At 34.7% G+C, this 11,894-nt stretch overlaps 1 non-coding gene across 1 annotated transcript; it reads right to left on the bottom strand.

The window, feature by feature from the left end:
* Positions 1 to 896: 896 nt before the first annotated feature.
* Positions 897 to 1,003, bottom strand: LOC128290721 (small nucleolar RNA R71). The gene has a single exon (XR_008280509.1). It is a non-coding gene; the product is annotated as a small nucleolar RNA R71 (small nucleolar RNA).
* Positions 1,004 to 11,894: the final 10,891 nt, after the last annotated feature.

Here is an 11,894-nt window from a genome sequence, read left to right as displayed (position 1 = left end):
CAGAGTAGGAAGCAAAGAATTACTCAAGGAAAGCCGATTGATCCATCTCAAGAGTCGGATTCATCATCAAGACTAGAGATCCCCCTTCAAGTTCCTTCAGGAGTTTTGGGTTTTCTTATGTTTTGTTATCTTTATGCTTTTGAGATGTTTTCTTTCACAAATATGAACTAAACCCCCTAAATACCTAATGGGAATGAAACCTAAGACAGATATTGTTATTATTATCTAAATTGTATGATAAATATTTGACTTGTTCTTAATTATGTGTTCTTAATTCTTGTTTTCATATTCCAGGATATTGATTCAAGTTAATGCTCTTGTTCAGAGGAGGAATAGACCCTGTCTAAGAGTAAAATTGTCATAATTAAGTGGAGTTGATTGCGCGCCTAGAAATAAGGCGAAGCCTAATATACACAGAGGACGAGCAAGAGAACGATACTTCAACCACAACTAAGGAGATAGCTGAAAACCAAGAAAATCCACTGCCTCCTGCGATTGCTGCTGATCCAGTAAATCAGAATCCTGCTCCACGCACTATATGTGATTATGCTAAGCCTAATTTAATAGGAACTGAGTCAAGTATAGTTAGACCTGCTATTGCTACAAATAATTTTGAACTGAAACCTAACACAATTCAAATGATACAACAGTTTGTTCAGTTTGATGGTTTGCAGGACGAGGATCCCAACGCTCACTTGGCAAATTTCCTAGAATTTTGCAATACCTTTAAAATTAATGGCGTTTCTGATGACGCCATTCGCCTTCGGTTGTTTCCCTTTTTATCAAGGAATAAGGCTAAAAAATGGTTGAACTCGTTACCATGAGGGTCAATCACTACTTAGGAACAAATGACCGAAAAGTTTTTATTAAAATATTTTCCGCCAGCTAAAACAGCCAAATTACGTAATGATATCTCTTCTTTTGTGCAGATGGATTTAGAAACACTCTACGATGAATGGGAGAGATATAAGGACCTTTTGAGAAGATGCTCTCACCATGGGTTACCGCTTTGGCTACAGGTTCAAACGTTTCATAACGGCCTGAATCCTTCGACTCGGCAGATGATTGATGCAGCCGTTGGAGGAACTATCAATAATAAGACACCTGAGGCGGCTTACGATTTTATTGAGGAGATGCCACTAAATAACTATCAGTAGCAAGTTATAAGAAGAAAGCCGACGAAAGTAGCCGGTGTTTTCAACCTCGACGCGGTTACTGTGCTATCTAACCAAGTAAAACTCTTAAATAAAAATATTGATGGTTTGTGTGGTTCTGCTCAGGTACATCCAGTGATGAGGTGCGATTCGAATGGAGGAGGAGCATGCACAGAATATCAACCCTTCAACCCTAACATCGAGGAGGAACAAGTCTAATATATGGGTAACAATAACTTTAGACCCCAAAATAAACGGTATAGTAACACTTATAATGCAGGTTGGAGGAACCATCCTAATTTCTCGTGGGGCGGTCAAGGAAATCAAAGGCCACAACATCCTCCGGGTTTCCAACAACCACCCTGCCAACAAGAGAAAAAGTAGAACCTTGAGGAGATGCTAACAAAATTCATCTCAGTGTTAGAAACTTGTTTTCAGAATACCGAGACAGCACTCAAAAATCAATAAGCATCAATCCAGAGGCTCAAAACTCAGATTGGACAGCTCGGCAAGTTGATTTCCGAATTACCACAAGGTAGCCTGCCAAGTAACACTGAATCTAACCCAAGGGAGCAACTCAACGCGATTGCAATTCATGATGAGGAAGGGTTAGTTGCAAAACCAAGGCGAGAAACGGTGGTAAGCAAAGGTAAGAATGAGATAGGCCATAATGACACAAAATCGATAAGTAAAGAATACAAACCTCGTGTGCCATGCCCAAACGCGACAAGTAAAGACCGTAAAGAAGAACAATTCGGTAAATTCCTTAAATTATTAAAAATTTACATATTAATTTACCGTTTATTGAAGCTCTTTCGCAGATGCCAAACGCAATCAAATTCTTAAATGAGCTTTTAAAAAATAAACGAAAGTTGGATGAGGCATCGCATGTGGAATTGAATGCAGTTTGCTCAGCTATATTACAGAATAAGCTACCCAACAAATTGAAAGATCCAAGGAGTTTTACGATTCCTTATTTAATTGATAGTTTAGATGTTCATAATGCATTGGCTGACTTAGGGGCAAGCATTAATCTTATGCCTTATAAAATGTTTAAACAGCTAGGTCTTGGGAAACCCAAACAAACTAGGATGAGCATTCACTTGGCTGATAAAACCATTAGATTTCCTAGGGGTATCATTGAAGATGTTTTTGTTAAGATCGATAAATTTATATACCCAGTAGACTTTATTGTTCTAGACATGGAAGGGGATAGTAACGCACCTTTAATTTTAGGACGACCCTTTTTAGCGACTGCTAGAACCATTATTAATTTTGGCACAGGTGAACTCACACTTCGTTTGGGAGATGAAACAATCACCCTTCAAGCTTGTAATTCAAGTAACACATTGAAAATTGAAGGTGGTTGTATAAATCATTCTACTAGTACTGATCATGTGGTGAAACCCTCTGTGTAGGAAACAGTTATGAAAAATGCATATAAGCCATGTTCAAACAACAACAAAGGACCTACCTATGAAGAACGGAGGCTACAAATCTAGGAGCTAGATGAATGGTGGACACAGAAACTGAGAACACCCGATAGGCCGAAACTGAGTCAAGACGAGCTCAATACCTCACCAAATCAACTTAAGGTTGGAGACAAAGTACTACTAGATGCAGCAGATCCTCGCATTACCACTGCTGAACCTAATGAAGAAATTCCTCTTACGGTATTCAGTATTTTCCCATATGGTACAGTCTAGGTAATTCATCCCAAATTAGGTACTTTTAAAGTAAATAATACTCGTCTTAAATCTTATGTTGATAAAGTTGATAGCAGGTATGAGGAATGTAAACTCCTCGCACCACCTTGACCATGCAGAAGAGAGGTAAGTCGAGCTTAAGACTATAAATAAGTGCTTCTCAGGAGGTAACCCGAGCATTAACAATAATGACTTATTTAAATTCTAGTTTTTCACATCTAACCTATTAATTCTAGTTTTTCACATCAAACCTATTAACTAAGTCTTGAAACACAAGGTTTTCCCATCCACATGGCCAGTCACACGGGCGTACCTTAGGCCGTGCTCACACCATAGGTGAAGACACGGCCGTGTGATACAGCCGTGTGAAAACAGGGCAAGATTTTTCCCCAACAGGAAATGAGATAAGTTGCCACGAACGTGCGACATGGCCGTGGGTGAAACTGCTAAAACAACACGGGCATGAGACACGCCCGTGTCTTGAAATTGTGGTTGAAACTGAGAATGCAACACGAGCGTGCGACACGCCCGTGCCCTCCACCCGTGGTCGACACTGTCAAAACGAACACGGGCGTGGACTTATGTACATGGGCGTAGGAGAAGCGAACGAAGCAAGACACGGCCGTGTACACCCACACGCTCAAGCAACACGGGCTTGGGTCAAATGTCAAACGCGCCCAAATTTAAAATTCGCGAAACACATAGGCAAAAAAATTAGGGTACTTCGGGCTCCTTAGCACAGCAGCCCAATCATCCTCCCTCACTCTCATCGACCAGATGTCCCCACAGGGCATCTCGAGCATGCTAAGTATGAGGATGATCGAAAAACGACGTGGCACATACCTTCCTCAGTACTGCCTCACCCAGTCTACCGAGGAGGAGGACCTAAAGGACATTCCTGATGATGTCCCTCAACGCCACGAAGATCTACCGACTCAGTCACCACCCCCCTCGTCCAGTTCATACGGCGGCTTCATACGCTGACATCTCTGAGCGCCTTACTCGATTCAAGCAACAGTGTTTTCAGCTCTTCGATAACATTGATGCTACTTTACAGCAAATTTGTCAGCACTTCCACATCTCATCACCACTACCACCTCGCGAACCATCTAGCGATGAAGATGTTTAAAAACTTTTATTTATTATTTTATTTTTTACTTTTATTCTATTTTAAGACTACTTTTTATTTTTCTTTAAGTTTATTTTTATTAGGTTTTATAATTATTATTTTACAATTTTAAATTTTGGCTATTTCATTATGAGTAATTATGCTTCCTTATATTTCCTAAAAAGTTCCTGATTCTATCACAGTTATAAAGAGCTCCAAAGCTCATCATCGCATAGGAACTAAAAACTCCACCGAGAAAGGTTCTCCACGACTGTCATGTCCTGCTCGACCACGACCATAGCTACCACCATATATAATATTATTTTGGCGCAGGACTTATAGACTAATGAACCTCTACTACCACCGGAGTATCCTCCTCCACTCTCACGCCAATTATTCTCCAAAACTCCAGTTCAAGGAATCCATTCATCATTTAGGAAGTTTCACTTCTCTCCCTATCTTATGATTATAAATCTATCTTTTTCAATATATCTATCTTTGTACATTGAGGGCAATGTACATCTTAAGTGTGGGGAGTCTTTTATATCATCATTAGAAATCCCTAAATTGTGTCTTATTCTCACCTGAATCACTCATATCATTATTAGAATAAATTTTAATTAATTTATGATTTTTATTGATATGTCTTGAATTAAAACATAGGCATTTATGCATTGAGTGTTTAAACTTTAAGACATTAGGGAATCAAGCATGATAAGTTGATTTTTGAAGAATTAAAAAATTTTAGGTTGTTTTTCCCAAGTTTAGGTATTATCTTGAGTTGAAATTCACAGGTTTAAACATCAAAAAGCCATAATTTTTGTGAGATTTTGAGCCTTTACAGTATCCATTATTTCTTTCATGCTCACTTTTATTATTGCTTTAAGTGCGTCAGTATTGAATTGTTATTCTAGAACTTGCTTGATTATGCATGTCAAGACCACACCATTTGATTTGATATGTCAAGATGATAAAGGCACTTAGGTTTAACCCACTCACTCCACAAAAGCCTACCTTCATAATTAACCCTTAGTGAACCCCTTTGAGCCTAACAAACCATTAATTGATTTACCCTCAATATTAACCCATAACCCATTATTGTTAAAATCCCCTAATTTGATCCCTATTTTAGTCGAGATTTGATTTGAACTAATTACTTAGATATGTTTTGTTCTTCTATATATTTGACTTGTTCTTAAAAAAAAACAACAACAACAACAATATTTGCATACATATTAGTAGTAATTCGCCATTTTTTTAGCTTGAGTGTTAATTCCATATTCTGAGAAGAAGCTCACCTGTATTCAGCTGATGACTAGTTATTTTCCTCACTAGGTAATTTTTCAATTCAATCTCGATTCTAACCTTTTCTTTTAGCTTGTGACCACACCCCCTAACCAAAGCCACGTTACAACCCTCTAAAGACCTTTTTGGTTGAGGTATCATTTCAATATATAGTGGTGGAGATTTGATTTTCAAGCAAGCCTATGGTAATAACTTCACATATTGTCTAATGAGTGCTTTAATTGATGTCCTTAAACACATTGAGTGATTTGAGTGAATCTTTAGTGAGGATGTTAAACTTTGTGATATTTTGATCAAGGTAATTACTTAGATGAGGGGAGACACCTATGTTTTCATGATAAAATGCTCAACTTAGAATGTCTAAAACTTTGTTGTACTTTTAGTTGAATTTTCAATGTATAAATACTTATGGATTATTTTGAGATATTATTGATAAGGATTATAAATTGAGAAGAATTTATTTTGATCATGAGTTGAGGATTTTGCTTGAGGACAAGCAAATGCTTAAGTGTGGGGGTATTTGATAAACCATAATTTATACATATTTTATCCCATGCTTAGCGCATTTACGGATGATTTCTCCTTAAATTTGGTAAATTCGATGCTCCTAATCCTTTAATTTCATGTTTTATAATTAGGTGAGCATAGGAGAGTAAAAAGAGCGAGAAACGGGCCGAAAATGGAGAAAATAGACCCACATGGGAAAACAACACGGCCTGGACTTCCTCACACGGGCGTGTCACACGGCCATGTCAATTTGGCAGGATCGAAGCACGACTTACACGGGTAGACCACACGCCCGTGCCTATTTAACAGCCTTGACCACGGGCTGGAGTAATCGCCCACGGGCGTGTCCCTGCCGAGCCCAAGTTTAGTCCTATTCGGAAAAGGCCAATTTTTAGGGCTCTTAGGCATTCAAAAGCCTATTTAAACACTTGAAGAGGCACTTAGGAGGGGAATATAGAGTAGGAAACAAGGAATTACTCAAAGAAAGCCGATTGATCCATCTCAAGAGCCGGATTCATAATCAAGATTGGAGATCTCCCTTCAAGTTCCTTCAGGAGTTTTGGGTTTTCTTATGTTTTATTATCTTTATGCTTTTGAGATGTTTTCTTTCATAAATATGAACCAAACCCCCTAAATACCTAATGGGAATGAAACCTAAGACAGATCTTGTTATTATTATCTAAATTGTATGATAAATATTTAACTTGTTCTTAATTATGTGTTCTTAATTCTTGTTTTAATATTCCAAAGATATTGATTCAAGTTAACGCTCTTATTCAGAGGAGGAATAGACCCTGTCTAAGAGTAAAATTGTCATAACTAAGCGGAGTTGATTGCGCGCCTAGAGATAGGGTGACAAGATTTTGTCGAATTAGGGTGAAACCTAATAAAAGAATCCATAGATTGAGTTAATGCAATTCTATGGTGTTAATTAGAAAGAGATTTCAATTATTCAACCTAGGGTTAGACGTTATTAGTCTCGAGAGAGATAATAATATAACTTAGGGATTTCCACGGATCAAGTCAAATGAATAAATCGTCTGATTTAGAGTCAAATAACAAGTGAAGTCTAGGTGGATTTTTCCTTAGGTATTGTCTCAATCAATCGAATTTTTTCAAAAGTATTTTCCCGAGTTTTCTTTCTGTGCATTCTTAGTTAGTAATTAGTTTAGATAACCAAACCTCTTAATTTTTAGGCTAGATAATAAAAAGGAAGTAAATACTAATACTTGTAATTCCTTTGGGTTCGACAATCCTGTCTTGCTAAACTATACTACTGTTCGATAGGTACACTTGCCTTAATCGTGATAATAAGTTAGTCTCAAGAACGTTTCATTTATAAATCTTTAAAACCTGTTACGAATATCACGCATTAAAGACATTCTGATATCTACATAATTTTTTTTTAAATTTAACCACCACTTGATAAATTAAATATAATTTAATATTACATTACAATAACTACTTTTAATATAATACATGTGCATCAACATATATAATTTACATACCTTAATTGTATTTATTAACTTTGAATTTCAAATAACACCAACTAAAACAAACATAACAAATTTAAATTAGAACTAATAAAAAATTTTAACTTTCCTCTTCTCTTCTCTTATATTGAAATTTTAGTTTTAAAATATGGCCCAAACCAAATCACCACCCCCTTCTATATATAATAAGGAGACGTGGGTGGAAGGTAGCCTCAAGTTAGGTAAGTGGTTCATTTTTAAAACATTAAAAGCCAAGCTGGCCTCTAGACCTGTTACGTCGCTGACGTGGCTAATGTGATGTGACCAGTCAATCAACTTTCTCTATATTTATTTTTTGATCATCTTATTTATTTTTTTAAAAATATCCCAATATTTTTTTTACATAAATACCCTTTTTTCATTCTTTTTTTCAACCAACTCCCTTTCCCACTTTCTTCTTTTTTCTTTCTCATTTTTTTCGAAACTTTCTTATTTTCTTTATTCTTTTTAGTTCCGCCCCTTATATTTCTATTTTTCAGTTCCAGTGCACAAGAAAGAGAAGACTGGAAAGCCGGAGTCAGCCAACTGTGGTGAAAAGGCGGCAAGCACATATGAGAGGGACATCACTGAAGAGCTTAACTGACGAGTTATTTTTGTGATTAGCGCTTCTGCTCACTAGCTAGATCAGACTGTCTGTACCTTTGCTAACTCTGCCTGTAAGGAAGTTAGTCCATAGCGCTCACCGGTCACATTGCAAAAATAATTTAAATAAAAATTATTTTACATTGCCAACATTTTAAATAACTATTAATTTACATAATTTAGAAATTATATTTTACAAAATATAATTTTATATTGGCAACATTCCAAAGTAATTCATGTAACTTGCTTTAGTACATGATTTACATTTTCCTACATTTAAAAAAAAAATCTGAAATTTGAAACATAAAAATTAGAAAGGAACATAAACAACCAATTTTAAAGACAACACGAGCAACTTTCTCAATACTAATAAAACATAATTAAACGATGATTTTAATTTTGTTCAAGACTGACAACATACCGCAACACAAGTGTAATGGCCTATTTTTTGCCCGGGCCCATACAAAAAAAAACTAAATAAACTAAAATAAAAAAACAAATATAGTCTTTATACAAATTATAGTCTAAATTATAATCTATTTTACAAATAAACTCATTCCAAGCCCGAACCTAAATTAAACCTAACCCAATTAACCCAAATAACCCAAAATACCCTAGGCCCAAAACACCTATGAAATTTTCGGCAGAAACCCTAGGTCACCAGTGCCGCAGTAACTTCCAGTAGCCTCCAACACTGCTGCTGTCTCCGGGCCAGCCCCACATGCGTCTTCACGCCTCATCCCACGTGTTTTACCACCTCCAGCTGGCTCCTTCTGTACCTGTAATAAATTAACAAACCACAAGCCACAGCAAGAAGGGCGCAACAACACAGCAAATCTACAGCAAATGGGCAGCGAAAAATAATAGAAAGATCTAGGGAATTTCTTGGATTTTCTGTTTTTTCTTATTTCTCTTTATTCGGCTATAAATAAAGACCGAATGTAATTTTTATGGGGGGATTTACGGATGCAAACCTGTACAAAAAAGTTTGAATAGAAAAAGAAAAACAGATTCCAAGAGGTGATTTAAAATCTCATTTTTCCTTTCGTTTTCGCTTCCACTTTTCTTTGATCTTTGTTATTGTATGTTAAAAAAACAAATAAATAGGAATAGAGATACTCATCTTTTTGGAGGCTTCGAAATCCTTGTTTGCTTCGTGGTAGTCGAAGTTTAGATGAAGATTAAGGTTAAGCCTAGCAAAACAAGCAGATTTGTGGTCGAATAAAGCCAAATTAGGCCTTCTCCTGACGTCGTTTGTTGAATATGGAGGCCGTGTGGCGATTGAGGAAGCCTTAGGTTCGGCCGAATGAACAGGAGGATAGGCCTTAGGTTTTTTTTTTTTTTACTTTGATTTGCTTTTAAGTGATGAAGGACTGGTTTTAGGGTTTTTTTTTAACCTTGTTTGGTATAGAATTTGAAACGGTGCCGTGTAGAAAATGGGGAAAATCCGCGCGCACACCCGATCCATGTGTTGGATCCGCGCTTTGGCACTTCGAATGGTCAAATTGCGCGACTAGTCCTCCGTCTTCGCAAAGACCTTTAAATTGATCCTTATTTATGCTTTATTTCGTTTCAAATTTGTCATAGAATTTGCGTGTCTTTGCAATTTAGTCCGCGCCTAAATGCCATGTTTTGGGATTCGGAATATTTTCAATTTTGATCCCTGGACATTCGCGCATATTGCACTTTAGTCATAATTTCAATTTCAATAGTTTTTTTTTATTTTATTAATTGTCCTCTAGTTTGATTTTTATTTCAATTAAGTTTTTTTTCATTTCCATTTGTATAATTCATTTTTATCTCTTATTTTTATACATTTTAAATTACTTTGATAAATTATTTTGTTTTTATTACAAAATTATTATTTTAAAATCCCTTTTATATATCATATTATTTTAAAATTTTGATTAATATTTAATTTAACTACCCTTATATATATTATTAATATATATAATTTATATTAAAATTAGTTTTATTCTATAAACATTGTTAATTCCATGTTATTTTATATAATTGCTTTTAAATCTGTTTATTATGTATATAGTTTATTCTTAAAAGACATATTTTATTATTTCTTTGTTATTTAAGATCCTTACATGTATATATTGTTTTATTATATATTGGTTTGTTATTCTTTCATGTATATTGTTTATTCTTCATTTTATTATATTTCCATTATATATTGTGTACATTGATTTTCGTTATTATTGCATGTATATTATTACATTTAAATAGATATGGTTTTTATGTTCTTTGCCTCAAATTTCTTCTTCCACAATATTTATTTTAATATTCATTTTATATTCTTAGTTTTTTTTATGCATGTGAATCATTTCAAACCCTAGCATGCATTATTCTTTTGTAAATTTTTCATAGAGTTTTTAAATCGTTTTGTATTATGTTGGCTCTTAGTATCCATATTGCTTTGTATATTATGTGTCGCGTTTTATCTTTCATATTATCTTATATATTATTATTGCATATTATTTATTCATTCTTTTTATGTATTATTAAATCAATTGTTGTTCACCCATGCTTGTGAATTTGGTTATATTTTGGATTAATTATATTTAATTGCTTGTTTTATTAGTAGGTTAAATAAGGTTATATTATCTTCTTTCATAAGCATTGTATTTTACGTATGTATATTATCCCATGTTAATTATTTTTCTTTTGGTTTACAAAATGTTGCTTTATAATTCCCAACTCTTTAAAATCAACTATTCCATTGTATTTCAAATAAAATTAATATGTTTTGAGTTTACAAATCTTTTTTAAAAAAATCCTAAAATAAGGCAATGTTTAGTATTTAGAAATTCGAGAAATCGTGCCCTACCGTGCTGGGTTTCGATTTTTCGTTGGACTAAATATTTGGACACCCTTTTGTAATTTTTGACCTAAGAGCTTTTGGAAGTCAAAACTCGATCGTGTTCTCAAAACTATAAAGGATCATGTCCTATTGTGCTGGATGTGATGCTTTATACCTTTGAAACGAGAAAGTTTTGACGACCAGCTTAAGCCACTCAAATGTTTTAAAATGAACCATATTTCAAATTTTTTGAAAAAAACCTAGACATAAGGATAGCAATTAATCAATCTGGTACCAGTTTTTGGGCGTAACGAGGGTGCTAACCCTTCTTCATACGTAACTAGCTCCCGAACCCATTTTTAAATCTACGTGGACCAAAATTGATTTAAATGAAACAAAATATTTTATTAGGTGATCCAATCACACCTAAACAAAAAGATTGGTGGCGACTCCACATTTAGTTTTAAAAGTCGATTCTTGTTTTTTTCGATCCCAAAAAAATGGTTTCGACAGCGAGCAAGTAGACCGAGCAAGTTTTTTAGTGCTAATAATTTCTAGCTCGAGTGCTGCTAATATTGATAATCTCACTCGTGTGGTTCAATTTGGGATTCCAATGGGCCTTCAAACATCCCGATGACCTAGAGAATCTCAAATAATCCACTTGTTGGCCGCATAACCATTTTGAACCCGTTATCATCCTACCACAACCAACGAAAAGATTTACATAACTAATTTGAACCCGTTGCTGAAAAAATCACTAACAACTGAGACCCCTATTTTTACTTAAAATTGTCACCACATATGGAATTAAGGAAACAATTCTACACTCCCGAAAAGGACGATTAAATTTTTCAGTGTCAGAGCGTCACCGGATTATCGTTAAATAAAACATACCTTCAAATTATAAAGTTTTCTAAATAAACAAAAAAAACATAAAACTCAGTCCTGATCTCCCCGCTTCATCCTCTAGCTTAATAAAATTTAAAAAAAAAAAATTCACCTTAGATTGAACTACCATTGGGGTATATTTAGTCATTTGATCACGCCAAATAGAATGGCCACTAAAATAAAAAATTCATTTTTTATTACATTTAAAAAAAAAACTAAAATGAAAAGACAGCATGATGGTCACATCATTCTCTATAACTTCACCAAATAAAATAATAATTTTAGTTTTAAAATAAAAATAAA

This window comes from Gossypium arboreum, chromosome 3 (genome assembly GCF_025698485.1).
Source record: "Gossypium arboreum isolate Shixiya-1 chromosome 3, ASM2569848v2, whole genome shotgun sequence".
In the NCBI taxonomy this organism is placed as follows: Eukaryota; Viridiplantae; Streptophyta; class Magnoliopsida; order Malvales; family Malvaceae; genus Gossypium; species Gossypium arboreum.
This window is presented reverse-complemented; position numbering and strand designations above follow the sequence as displayed.